This window comes from Schistocerca serialis, chromosome 2 (genome assembly GCF_023864345.2).
Source record: "Schistocerca serialis cubense isolate TAMUIC-IGC-003099 chromosome 2, iqSchSeri2.2, whole genome shotgun sequence".
Taxonomy (NCBI): Eukaryota; Metazoa; Arthropoda; class Insecta; order Orthoptera; family Acrididae; genus Schistocerca; species Schistocerca serialis.
In genome coordinates, this window is record NC_064639.1 from 641,436,485 (window position 1) to 641,448,712 (window position 12,228).

Consider the following 12,228-nt stretch of genomic DNA (forward strand, 5'->3'; position numbering starts at 1 on the left):
ACACAATACCGTTCAGTGTCCTAGTTGACTTTCGCTCTACACCAGGGATTAACAACTGGCTGGTTCTGAGCACCAATACCCGCGCCTGGTAACGCTCTTGCTCGAGTGCATGTGGTGGGGAGGGAAACGCGCGCACATCATGTTATCATGACAGTACGGGAGAAGCGCCGGCTGTGAAGTAGACGAGGGTCAGTTCTGAGTGGGCTGCCATCTAACATCGGCTGTAGCAAATAGGCATTGCGTAACACAGACAATGTCTTCGCGCTTCAATCAACAGTGTGAGGAACCTTATCATTTCACACAGAAAGATGGGTTTGCAAAATGTTTACTATATCGCAAGACGCTCAATACTTTCACGAAGTTCAATTTAGAAAAGCTTTACATGCCTTACTACGCCAAAGAAAGCAGCCATGAAACATGCTAATGACCTGAGCCTATATAACAGTTCGTAAAATTTAGGAGGAATCTTTCAGAAGAGGAAGATGAAAAGGTAAAAATATCAATTGATTGTACCGTTATGATGAGCTACAATTCTACACTTCTTTTAGCAAAGTCCTTGCGCCGTATCACGGATGGTGATTGACCAAAAAATAAAAATAAAAATAAAAAATACTTGGCAGTTACAGCTGAATTTTTACGCTGAAGTGACAAAAGTCATTGGATAGCCATATGCAAATATACAGGTGGCAGTAGTATCGCGTACACAAGGTATAAATGGGCAGAAAGTTGGCAGAACTGTCATATATACTCAGGTGATTCATGTGAAAAGGTTTCCAACTGATTAGTACCGTACATAGGGAATTAACATTTTCTAACGCGGAGTAGTAGTTGGAACTAGACGCTTGGAACAATCGATTTAGGAAATCGTTATGGAATTCAGTAGTCCGAGATCCATAGTATCAAGAGTGTGCCGAAAGTACCACATTTCATGCATGACTTCACACTACAGACAAGGCAGTGGATGACAGCCTTCACTTAACGACCGACAGCATAGAGTTGTCAGAGCTAACACACAAGCAATACTGCATGAAATAATCGCAGAAATCAATGTAGGACGTACGACGAATGTATCCGTTAGGTGAATGTGGTGAAATTTGGCTTTAATGGGCTGAGGCAGCAGACGACCGACGCGAGTGCTTTGCTAACAGCACAACATAACCTTCAGCTCCTCTCCTGGATTGGACCATAGACGACTGGAAAACCGTGGCCTGGTCAGATGAGTCCAAGTTTTAGGTGATAAGAGCTGATGGCAGGGTTCGAGTGTGGCGCAAACCTCACGAAGCTATGGACCCAAGCTGTCAACAAGGTACTGTGCAAGCTGGTGGTGGCTCCATAACAGTGCGGGCTGGGCTTACGTGGAATGGGCTGGGTGGTCTGGTCCAACTGAACCAATCGCTCACTGCAGGTGGTTACTTTCGACTACTTGGACACCATTTTCAGCTATTCATGACTTCATGTTCCCAAACAACTGTTTCATGTCACTAGGCCACAATTTCTCGCAATTGGTTTGAAGAACATTCTGGAGAATTCGAGCGAATGATCTGGCCGCCCAGATCCCTTCATGAATACCTTCGAAAATTTATGGGACATAATGAAAAGATCAGATTGTGCACAAAATCCTACACTGGCAACACTTTCGTAATTATGGATGGCTATAGAGGCAGCATGGCTCAATATTTCTTCAGGGGACTTCCAACGACTTGTCGAGTCGATGCCACGTCGAGTTGCGGCACTACACCGGGCGAATGGAGTTCCGACATGATTTTAGGAGGTATACCATGACTTTTGCCACCTTAGTGTACGTCCACCTCAGACAGGCTGTTTTGCCAATGGAGAGATAGTCATGACACTTTTTTAATTACAGGCCACATGTCCTTTGGATATACGTTATGTGTCTTTAATGCAGTGGCACCCCCATCTGCACCCTCATGCCGTTGATCATTACTGATTCTTCCACCCTTTAGGGGCAGTTTCCCACTAGCAGAGCAAGAAGTGCCATGAACCTCTTTCTGCTCCTTCGACTTCTTTGACAAGGCCGTTGGCTGAATAATAGTGATTTCCTATGTAGAGAGTCTTTGGCCGCCATTGCTGGTGATTTTTATTCAAAATTTAAGAGGTGCGGGGTTCGAAGTCAGAACCGAAGTCACGGCTAACGAAGGGTCCTACCCCTAGGCCATGAGTGTCACACACTGTATTAGCCATGGTAATCAGTTGTGCTTTTGGTGTTTCCATATGTTTGTCCATTCCTGTAATTACGCTATTCACTCGTATTTCTAGAACAACCAACTGAGTAAACAAAATTAGAATTCGGTTTCTAACGGGTAACGTCAACAGACTTAATTGAACTTCTAAAACGTTTAGGGAATGCTGCTGGACGTCTGAAGTCATTCAAAAGTGTTTTGGAATTAACTCCCGTTTTGCTGTCCGTTAGAATATGGAATAGTTTTTAGGTCCGACATGCATCTACGCAGTTACATAAAACTTTAGAATTCAAAAATTTCGGAAGAATCACTGAGTTTGAGTGCACGAAAGACTGATATTGCAGCAACTGGCAAATTTTTCAGAAAATATGTTGTTACATTACAATTCTTTTAAAGCTAAAACTGTGAAAATTGGTATTTAACTTCTCGGTTAAATCTAAAGAAGTATGTGTTACGGGATAAAAGTTCTATGGAAATGTGGCCTCAAGAATGCAAAAGGTATGATTAACAAAAATCTTTGATGCAGCTGCCACAATTTCCCAGAAGTACTTTCGGGAAAGATCGCATTTCTATGGCCTTAATTAGCTCGAAAAGTTTAGAAAGTGTTGCAGTTTATGAACAACATAAAAATACGATTAAAAAATGAAGAAAAAAGCCTGTTCAGGCTATGCAGTTTACGCGAGCAAAGATAGTATTTGGATAATATAAGGTTTCTTCTGTTTCAATTTGGCTCGTCTTATGTCATTTCTAAGATCATATTTTGTACATATATGTGAAATTAGTAACTTCTCTTTATCTTACATTTATTAGTTACCAGATGTCTATTGTCTAGCAATTAATTTGGTTTCCCCTTTTCCTGACATATGAAGATGGTCATTGTGGACCGAAATTGGTAGTCTAATGACTGGGTTCCTGAAGAGGGGCAGCAGACTTTTCAGTAGTTGCAGGGGCAACAGTCTGGATGACTGACTGATCTGGCCTTGAACACTAACCAAAACTGCCTTGCTGTGCTGGTACTGCGAACGGCTGAAAGCAAGGGGAAACTACAGCCATAATTTTTCCCAAGGGCATGCAGCTTTACTATATGGTTAAATGATGATGGCGACCTCTTGGGTAAAATATTCCGGAGGTAAAATAGTCCCCCATTCGGATCTCCGGGAGGGGACTACTCAGGAGGACGTTGTTATCAGTAGAAAGAAAACTGGCGTTCTACGGATCGGAGCGTGGAATGTCGGATCCCTTAATCGGGCAGGTAGGTTAGAAAATTTAAAAACGGAAATGGATGGGTTAAAGTTAGATACAGTGGGAATTAGTGAAGTTCGGTGGCAGCAGGAACAAGAGTTTTGGTCAGGTGGATACAGAGTTATTAATGCAAAATCAAATAGAGTCAATGCAGGAGTGGATTTAATAATGAATAAAAAAATAGGAGTGCTGGTAAGCTACTGCAAACAGCATAGTGAACGCATTATTATGGCCAAGATACACGCGAAGGCCACGCCTACTACAGCAGTACAAGTTTATATGCCAACTAGCTCCGAAGATAACGAAGAAATTGAAGAAATGTATGATGAAATAAAAGAAATTATTCAGATAGGGAAGCGAGACGAAAATATAATAGTCATGGGTGACTGGGATTCGGTAGTAGGAAAAGGGAGAGAAGGAAACGTAGTAGGTGAATATGGATTGGGGCTAAGAAATGAAAGAGGAAGCCGCCTGGTAGAATTTTGCACAGAGAACAACTTAACCATAGCTAATACTTGGTTCAAGAATCATAAAAGAAGGTTGTATACATGGAAGAAGCCTGGAGATACTGACTGGTATCAGATAGATTATATAATAGTAAGACAGAGATTTAGGAACCAGGTTTTAAATTGTAAGACATTTCCAGGGGCAGATGTGGACTCTGACCACAATCTATTGGTTACGAACTGTAGATTAAAACTGAAGAAACTGCAAAAAAGGTGGGAATTTAAGGAGATGGGTCCTGGATAAACTGACTAAACCAGAGGTTGTACAGAGTTTCAGGGAGAGTATAAGGGAACAATTGACAGGAATGGGGGAAAGAAATACAGTAGAAGAATGGGTAGCTTTGAGGGATGAAGTAGTAAAGGCAGCAGAGGATCATGTAGGTAAAAAGACGAAGGCTACTAGAAATCCTTGGGTAACAGAAGAAATATTGAATTTAATTGATGAAAGGAGAAAATACAAAAATTCAGTAAATGAAGCAGCCAAAAAGGAATACAAACGTCTCAAAAATGAGATCGACAGGAAGTGCAAAATGGCTAAGCAGGGATGGCTAGAGGACAAATGTAAGGAATTAGATGCTTATCTCACTAGGGGTAAGATAGATACTGCTTACAGGAAAATTAAAGAGATCTTTGTAGAAAAGAGAACTACTTGTATGAATATCAAGAGCTCAGATGGAAACCCAGTTCTAAGCAAAAAAGGGAAAGCAGAAAGGTGGAAGGAGTATATACAGGGTCTATACAAGGGCGATGTACTTGAGGACAATATTATGGAAATGGAAGAGGATGTAGAAGAAGATGAAATGGGAGATATGATACTGCGTGAAGAGTTTGACAGAGCACTGAAAGACCTAAGTCGAAACAAGGCCCCAGGAGTAGACAACATTCCATTAGAACTAATGACAGCCTTGGGCGAGCCAGCCCTGACGAAGCTCTACTATCTGGTGAGCAAAATGTATGAGACAGGTGAGATACCCTCAGACTTCAAGAAGAATATAATAATTCCAATCCCAAAGAAAGCAGATGTTGTCAATGTGAAAATTACTGGACTATCAGTTTAATAAGTCACGGCTGCAAAATACTAACGCGAATTCTGTACAGACGAATGAAAAAACTAGTAGAAGCCGACCTCGGGGAAGATCAGTTTGGATTCCGTAGAAATATTGGAACACGTGAGGCAGTACTAACCCTAAGACTTATATTAGAAAATACGTATCTAGCATTTGTAGTCTTAGAGAAAGCATTTGACAATGTTGACTGGAATACTCTCTTTCAAATTCTGAAGGTGGCAGGGGTAAAATACAGGGAGCGAAAGGCTATTTACAATTTGTACAGAAAGCAGATGGCAGTTAGAAGAGTCGAGGGGCATGAAAGGGAAGCAGTGGTTGGGAAGGGGGTGAGACAGGGTTTTAGCCTCTCCCTGATGTTGATCAATCTGTATATTGAGCAAGCAGTATTGGAAACAAAAGAAAAATTCGGAGTAGGTATTAAAATCCATGGAGAAGAAATAAAAACTTTGAGGCTCGCCGATGGCATTGTAGTTCTGTCAGAGACAGCAAAGGACTTGGAACAGCAGTTGAGCGGAGTGGATAGTGATTTGAAAGGAGGATATAAGATGAACATAAACAAAAGCAAAACGAGGATAATGGAATGTAGTCGAATTAAGTCGGGTGATGTTGAGGGAATTAGATTAGGAAATGAGACACTTAAAGTAGTAAAGGAGTTTTACTATTTGTGGAGCAAAATAACTGATGGAGATCGAAGTAGAGAGGATACAAAATGTAGAATGACAATGGCAAGGAAAGCGTTTCTGAAGAATCGAAATTTGTTGAAATCGAGTATAGATTTAAATGTCAGGAAGTCGTTTCTGAAAGTATTTGTATGGAGTGTACCATGTGTGGAAGTGAAACATGGACGATAAATAGTTTGGACAAGAAGAGAATAGAAGCTTTCGAAATGTGGTGCTACAGAAGATTGCTGGGTAGATCACATAACTAATGAGGAGGTATTGAATAGAATTGGGGAGAATGGGAGATTGTGGCACAACTTGACTAGAAGAAGGGATCGGTTGGTAGGACATGTTCTGAGACATCGAGGGATCAGCAATTTAGTATTGGAGGGAGCGTGGAGGGTAAAAATCGTAGAGGGAGACCAAGCGATCAATACACTAAGCAGATTCAGAAGGATGTAGGTTGCAGTAGTTACTGGGAGATGAAGAAGCTTGCACAGGATAGAGTAACATGGAGAGCCGCATCAAACCAGTCTCAGGACTGAAGATCACAACAACAACAACAATGACTGGGTGTTTTGGATCATTCAATGGTATTAAAGAAAGAAATTCTGTACTTCCTGGTTCACTGTCTTTATTCGCCACTCTGCCACAGCTCGTAAAACAGCAACACTTAATACATCCGAATGCCAGCAGCCCAACTCGCTTGCACTAGACCACGCTGTACAATGTTGGCATTTCCACATGTCGTGATGCTGCGGTTGGGTCATCTGAGGCCAACTGGAGGCCTGAGTCCCATAATCTAATAAGTCTATGGCTAAAGAAGGAACGGAACCTGAAGCAAACAGTACTCCGCTTAGCAGCAGGTGGCACTTTGGGTCACAGATCATCTAGTGCAACAGACAGCATCTCGACACGACGTCACTACTGCAACTAGGATTGGGATACCTTAACTAAACCTCCCACCGTAAGATGCGTGCTGCAGCACGCACATTTTCATTCTACTATTTCATACCGACAGCTAGAGGTCAAGCAATCTTCCTTGCAGGCTAATTGCCCTGAGGTGCACTGGATACTTTCTTCCAAGTCTTGTTTTTCCTTTTTAAGTAAAGAACTCGTGTATCTCAAATCCGCATAACCCAGTCCTGTCCTTCAGGGATGGGCGAATTTTAAATAATACCAGTATGTATTGTATCTAAATTTACAAAAGACATCGATATTATCGAGGCGTAAATATCGATATTGTTAGCTCATCCCTATGCGAGAGAAGTCACGGGAGTGAAACATTTCTGATATGTGTTCTCTGCACTAAATATTTTACTTACCATAAGCATTTCGGACAACAGGAATCCATTTTACATTAATTATCAGTGTAGTAATGTGTGTGACTTCTCTGCTAAGTGTACGTTACTTTTATAGTGCGTCTCTCTTTTGTTGGTCCAGGCAATAAGGGGTAGATTAGATTAGATTTACTTTCATTCCAACTGATCTGTAGTCAGGAGGTCCTCCAGGATGTATCTCATGTCAGAAAAACAATAATACACGACAAATATTTACAACTGAATCAACTAAGCTAATGTACCTTCCACATGTCCCAAGTGGAATTTTCGTCAGTTTTTTTAATGAACACTGTATAAAAGAATCATTTTATAAACACTCATTTACTAAGATCACATTAATGCACTGAATCTAAAATTTAAAAAATGTTTTTTTTATTTAAAAAGTGATAAACATATAATACAACTACTACCATACTTGTTTACAATAAACACAGTACTGCTCTGAAATCGTGCAGAAGTTAGATTATACACACATTCACACACACACAAATCAGTTGGTTCTACTGAGAAATTCATCAATGGAGTAGAAGGAGTTGGCCACTAACAAATCTGTTAGGCTTCTCTTAAACTGAATTTCGTTGGTTGTTAAGCTTTTTATGGCTGCTGGCAAATTATTGAAAATGTGTGTTCCTGAATAATGCACACCCTTTTCTACAAGAGTAACTGACTTTAAATCCTTGAGAATATTATTCTTATTTCTAGTATTGATTCCTTGAATTGAGCTGTTGGTTTGAAAAAGTGATATATTTTTAATGGCAAATTTAATTAAGGAATAAATATATTGGGAAGCAGTAGTTAGTATCCCTAGTTCCCTAAACACGCGTGTGCAGGATGTTCTTGAGTTCACACCACATGTAACTCTTATTGCCCGTTTTTGTGCCCGGAAAACTTTAGCTTGGCTTGATGAATTACCACAAAAAATAATCCCATATGACATTATGGAATGAAAGTAAGCACAGTATGGCAGATTTTTCATTTTTATATCCCCTATGTCTGACACAATTCGCATTGCAAATAGAGATTTGTTAAGACGCTTCAGCAGTTCTGCAGCGTGCTCCTCCCAGTTGAATTTATTATCAGGCTTTAATCCCAAGAATTTAACACTGTCCACGTCTTCTACTTGCTTGTCATCACATGTTAGGCATATACTCGTGGGACACCCCTTACAAGTTCTGAACTGCATGTTGTGTGTTTTTTCAAAGTTTAGTGACAAAGAATTGGCTAGGAACCAGTGGTTAATGTCCACAAATATTTTATTAGCTGATCTTTCTAAGACTACACTTGATTTGCTATTTATTGCAATGTTTGTATCATCGGCAAACAGAACAAACTTGACATCTGGTAATGCTACTGATGAAAGGTCATTGATATACACAAGAAAAATTAAGGGCCTAAGATGGAACCTTGTGGGACCCCACATGTAATTAGTTCCCAGTTGGATGATGCCTGATAGCTTAATACATGTCTCTTTCCTAATAACACCCTTTGTTTCCTGCCAGAGATATAAGATTTGAACCATTTGCAGCATTTCCTGTTTCACCGTAATATTCTAATGTACTTAAAAGGATATTGTGATTTACACAGTCAAATGCCTTTGACAGATCACAAAATATACCAGCTGCCTGCAATTTTTTGTCTAATGAATTAAGTACATTTTCACTGTAAGTGCAGATAGCCTTCTCAATATCAGAACACTTTAGAAATCCGAACTGCGACTTTGACAGTATTTCATTTGTGATAAGATGGTTATAAAGCCGATTGTACATTACCTTTTCTAAAATTTTTGAGAATGCTGGCAAAAGTGAAACTGGATGGAAATTTGATGCTATTTCTTTATCTTCCTTCTTAAACAATATCATAACTTCAGCATATTTGAACCATTCAGGAAATATTCCTCTGATAAACGACTGGTTACACAGATAGCTTAATATTTTACTCAACTCAGAATCACATTCTTTAATTAACTTTGTTGATATTTCATCATACCCACTAGATGTTTTTGATTTTAAAGATTTTATGATGGACATTACTTCTGCTGGGGTAGTGAGGGTAAGATTCATATTATGGAAGTTACTTGAAGTGTCTGGTCTGAGGTATTCCATAGCAGCGTCTACAGAAACTGACAACCCCATCTTTTCAGTAACAGTCAAAAAAGTTTGTTAAAAGTTCTGCAACACTATACACATCTGTCACCAATGTATCATTTACTCTGAATGCTATTTGTCCCTCTTCATGTCTGGTTCTGGCAACGGCCTTACCGCAGTGGATACACCGGTCCCCATCAGATCACCAAAGTTCAGCGCTGTCGGGCGTGGCTGGCACTTGGATGGGTGACCATCCGGGCCGCCATGCACTGTTGCCATTTTTCGGAGTGCACTCAGCCTCGTGATGCCAACTGAGGAGCTACTCGTCTCAATAGTAGCGGCTCCGGTCAAAGGAAACCATCATAACGACCGGGAGTGTGGTGTGCTGACCACTCGCCCCTCCTATCCGCATCCTCAGTGAGGATGACACGGCAGTCGGATAGACCCGATGGGCCACTTGTGGCCTGAAGACGGAGTGCTGCTGCTGCTGCATGTCTGGTTCTACCAGTCTCCTCCTTCACTACATGCCATATTGTCTTTATTTTGTTATCTGATATGACTATCTTTTCCTTGTAATACATTTGCTTTGATGTCCGTATTACAGTCTTTAATATTTTGCAGTATTTCTTGTAACATCAGAACTGTTTCGAATTGACAATTACAGTTTTATCTTTGTTTTACAATATACCTCTATTCCTTGAGCAACCCATGGTTTCTTTGTAGACTTTGCTCTAACCTTGGTTAGTTTTGGGGGAAAACAGTGTTCAAATAAGGTAAGCACTTTATTAGCAAAAGTGTTATCATTTTTCATTCATGCTTATATTTTTCATTCATGTGCAGATTTTGCCTGATAACTGGGAGCAGGGAGTGATAATTTCCACCATTCTCAAACAGTGCTGTCACCAAATGTGTTCGTTTTGCATCTCGTACCTATCATTATCAATGGTAGAAATAACACAAGGAATTAACAAGTTTTTATGAATGTGCAGTACAGATACATTCATGTACAAATCTGGTGCTCATTTGTAGCACTGAATATGAAATTATACTAAGCCCATTGTAAGACATTTACTGTTAGATTGCAAAGACTGGTAACAGCTGGAATGAAGAAGAAATCTGTCGATCAGAAATCTAGTGGCTATGAGTCTAGAAAAGACAGACAAAAAAATATCACTTTAGGTACTCAACATCATCGATTAATCGATATATCCATAATTTAGATATTGGATGTGTATATCAATATTATTTTGGAAGGTGTCGATATGTTTTGCACATCCCGACTATCCTTTTAATTTTTACTACCTCTTGTTTACAAACAGTTCACTGAAGTCGTTAAGCTTGAGCATGGAAAATGATTTGTTGAAATACTTAAGAAAGAAGGCTTATTGATGTTTCCCTGTTGTCATGCCAGTGACACTGCAGGAGCCTCCACGAAGATTGCGTTCACCACACGAACAACAAGCAATCGGGCGTCCCCTGGAAACGACCTAGTCGGCCAATTCTGCAAACACCGGAGCACCAAAACCAAAGATTCCAAAACAGCTCTCTGAAGAGCCCCAAAAAAGGCCTTTATCAAGACCATCAATAGTGACAACTTCCTGCAATATTGAAGGCTTATCTGTAAGTAAAGAAATTTTATTATCTGACATGTGCAAACGAAACGACTGTGATGTTTTAGTGCTACAAGAAACACACAGAGCACCAGCTAGCCGTAGACCAAAAATACAGGGCATGAAATTAGTTCTTGAGAGACCACACGAAAGGTACGGAAGTGCTATATTTGTGAAACCGAACTTAGAAGTACGCTCCTGTGCTTTGACCTGCGAAGAAAATATAGAAATTTTAACTATTGAGCTACATTTATGTACTGTAACATCCGTGTACAAACCACCCAGTGCGAGGTTCAAATTTACGGAGCCTGGAAATTTCCATTCAAAAAACATTAAAGTTGTACTAGGAGATTTTAACTGTCACGGTCTCGGAAGGGGCTATATAGAGACAAATGAAGATGGCGAAATGTTGGAGTTCCGGGCAGACCAGGCTAAACTGAAATTGATGCATGACCCAAAGTTGCCTGCATCATTTAACAGCGGAAGATGGAAACGAAGATATAATCCAGATAACGTATTTGTCTCCTAGAAGGTAACCCTGCAAACTGTAAAGCAAATCGAGGACCCAATTCCAAGATCGCAACACAGAGCAATAACTTGCTGCATTACGGCAGTAATCAAATCAGATGTAATGCTCTGCAGGAGACTCTTCAACTTCGAAAAAGCTCATTGGGAACTCTTCGCAGAGGACCTTTGTAAGGAGATCTTGGAAATTAAACCAGAAGAACAATCATATGAAACTTTTATAGACCTCATCAAGAAAATCTCTCGACGGCGCATACCTAGAGGGTGTTGCACTCAGTATATCGCTGGACTCATGGTAGCAGCAAGGAAGCTCTGAAAAGTATGAAGAACTTTACAATAAGGACCTCTTCTCAGAGGAAACGATCCAGGCAGGTGAGGTACTGATGTCTGGTATCTCCGAAGCGAGAAAGGAAAAGTGGTGCAACCTCCTACAAGAGACGGACATGAAGCACAGCAGTAGGAAGGCATGGAAACTGGTCAAAAGTCTCAACAACGACCCAACAGAACCACAACCAAATTACAGTGAAGTTACACCTGATCAGATAGCTCATCAACTGCTCATGAACGAAAAACTAAAAGGAAGATCAAGAATGGCAAAAACAAAAGAAAATTGAACGAGGAGATTAGCTTCCTAGCTCGCCTGTTCTTCATTCAGGAACTACAAGACGCCATCAACGATTTGAAAAACAATAAGGCCTCTGGCCTCGACGATCTGAGATCTGAGCAAATTAAACATTTTGGACCGAGAGTATAAGCATGGATCCTAGAGCTAATGAATAACTGTATTATAACAATGCAAATTCCTATACTGTGGAGGAAAGCTCGGGTTGTTACGTTACTAAAACCAGGGAAAGACCCAGCTGAAGCTAAAAATTTTCGGCCTGTCTCACTGCTTTGTCATCTATTTAAAGTGCTGGAGCGAATGATCCTCAAACGTATAGCTGATTATGTGGACAAAGCCCTCATTAACGAACAAGCTGGATTTCGACCAGGA

General features: G+C 40.4%; 1 protein-coding gene and 1 pseudogene across 1 annotated transcript in view; one reads left to right on the top strand and one right to left on the bottom strand.

Annotated features, from left to right (window-relative positions):
• Window positions 1-12,228, bottom strand: part of LOC126455656 (uncharacterized) — a 130,431-nt gene that overhangs the window by 99,735 nt on the left and 18,468 nt on the right. The window lies entirely within an intron of this gene.
• LOC126458880 (5S ribosomal RNA) lies at window positions 9,260-9,377 on the top strand (annotated as a pseudogene).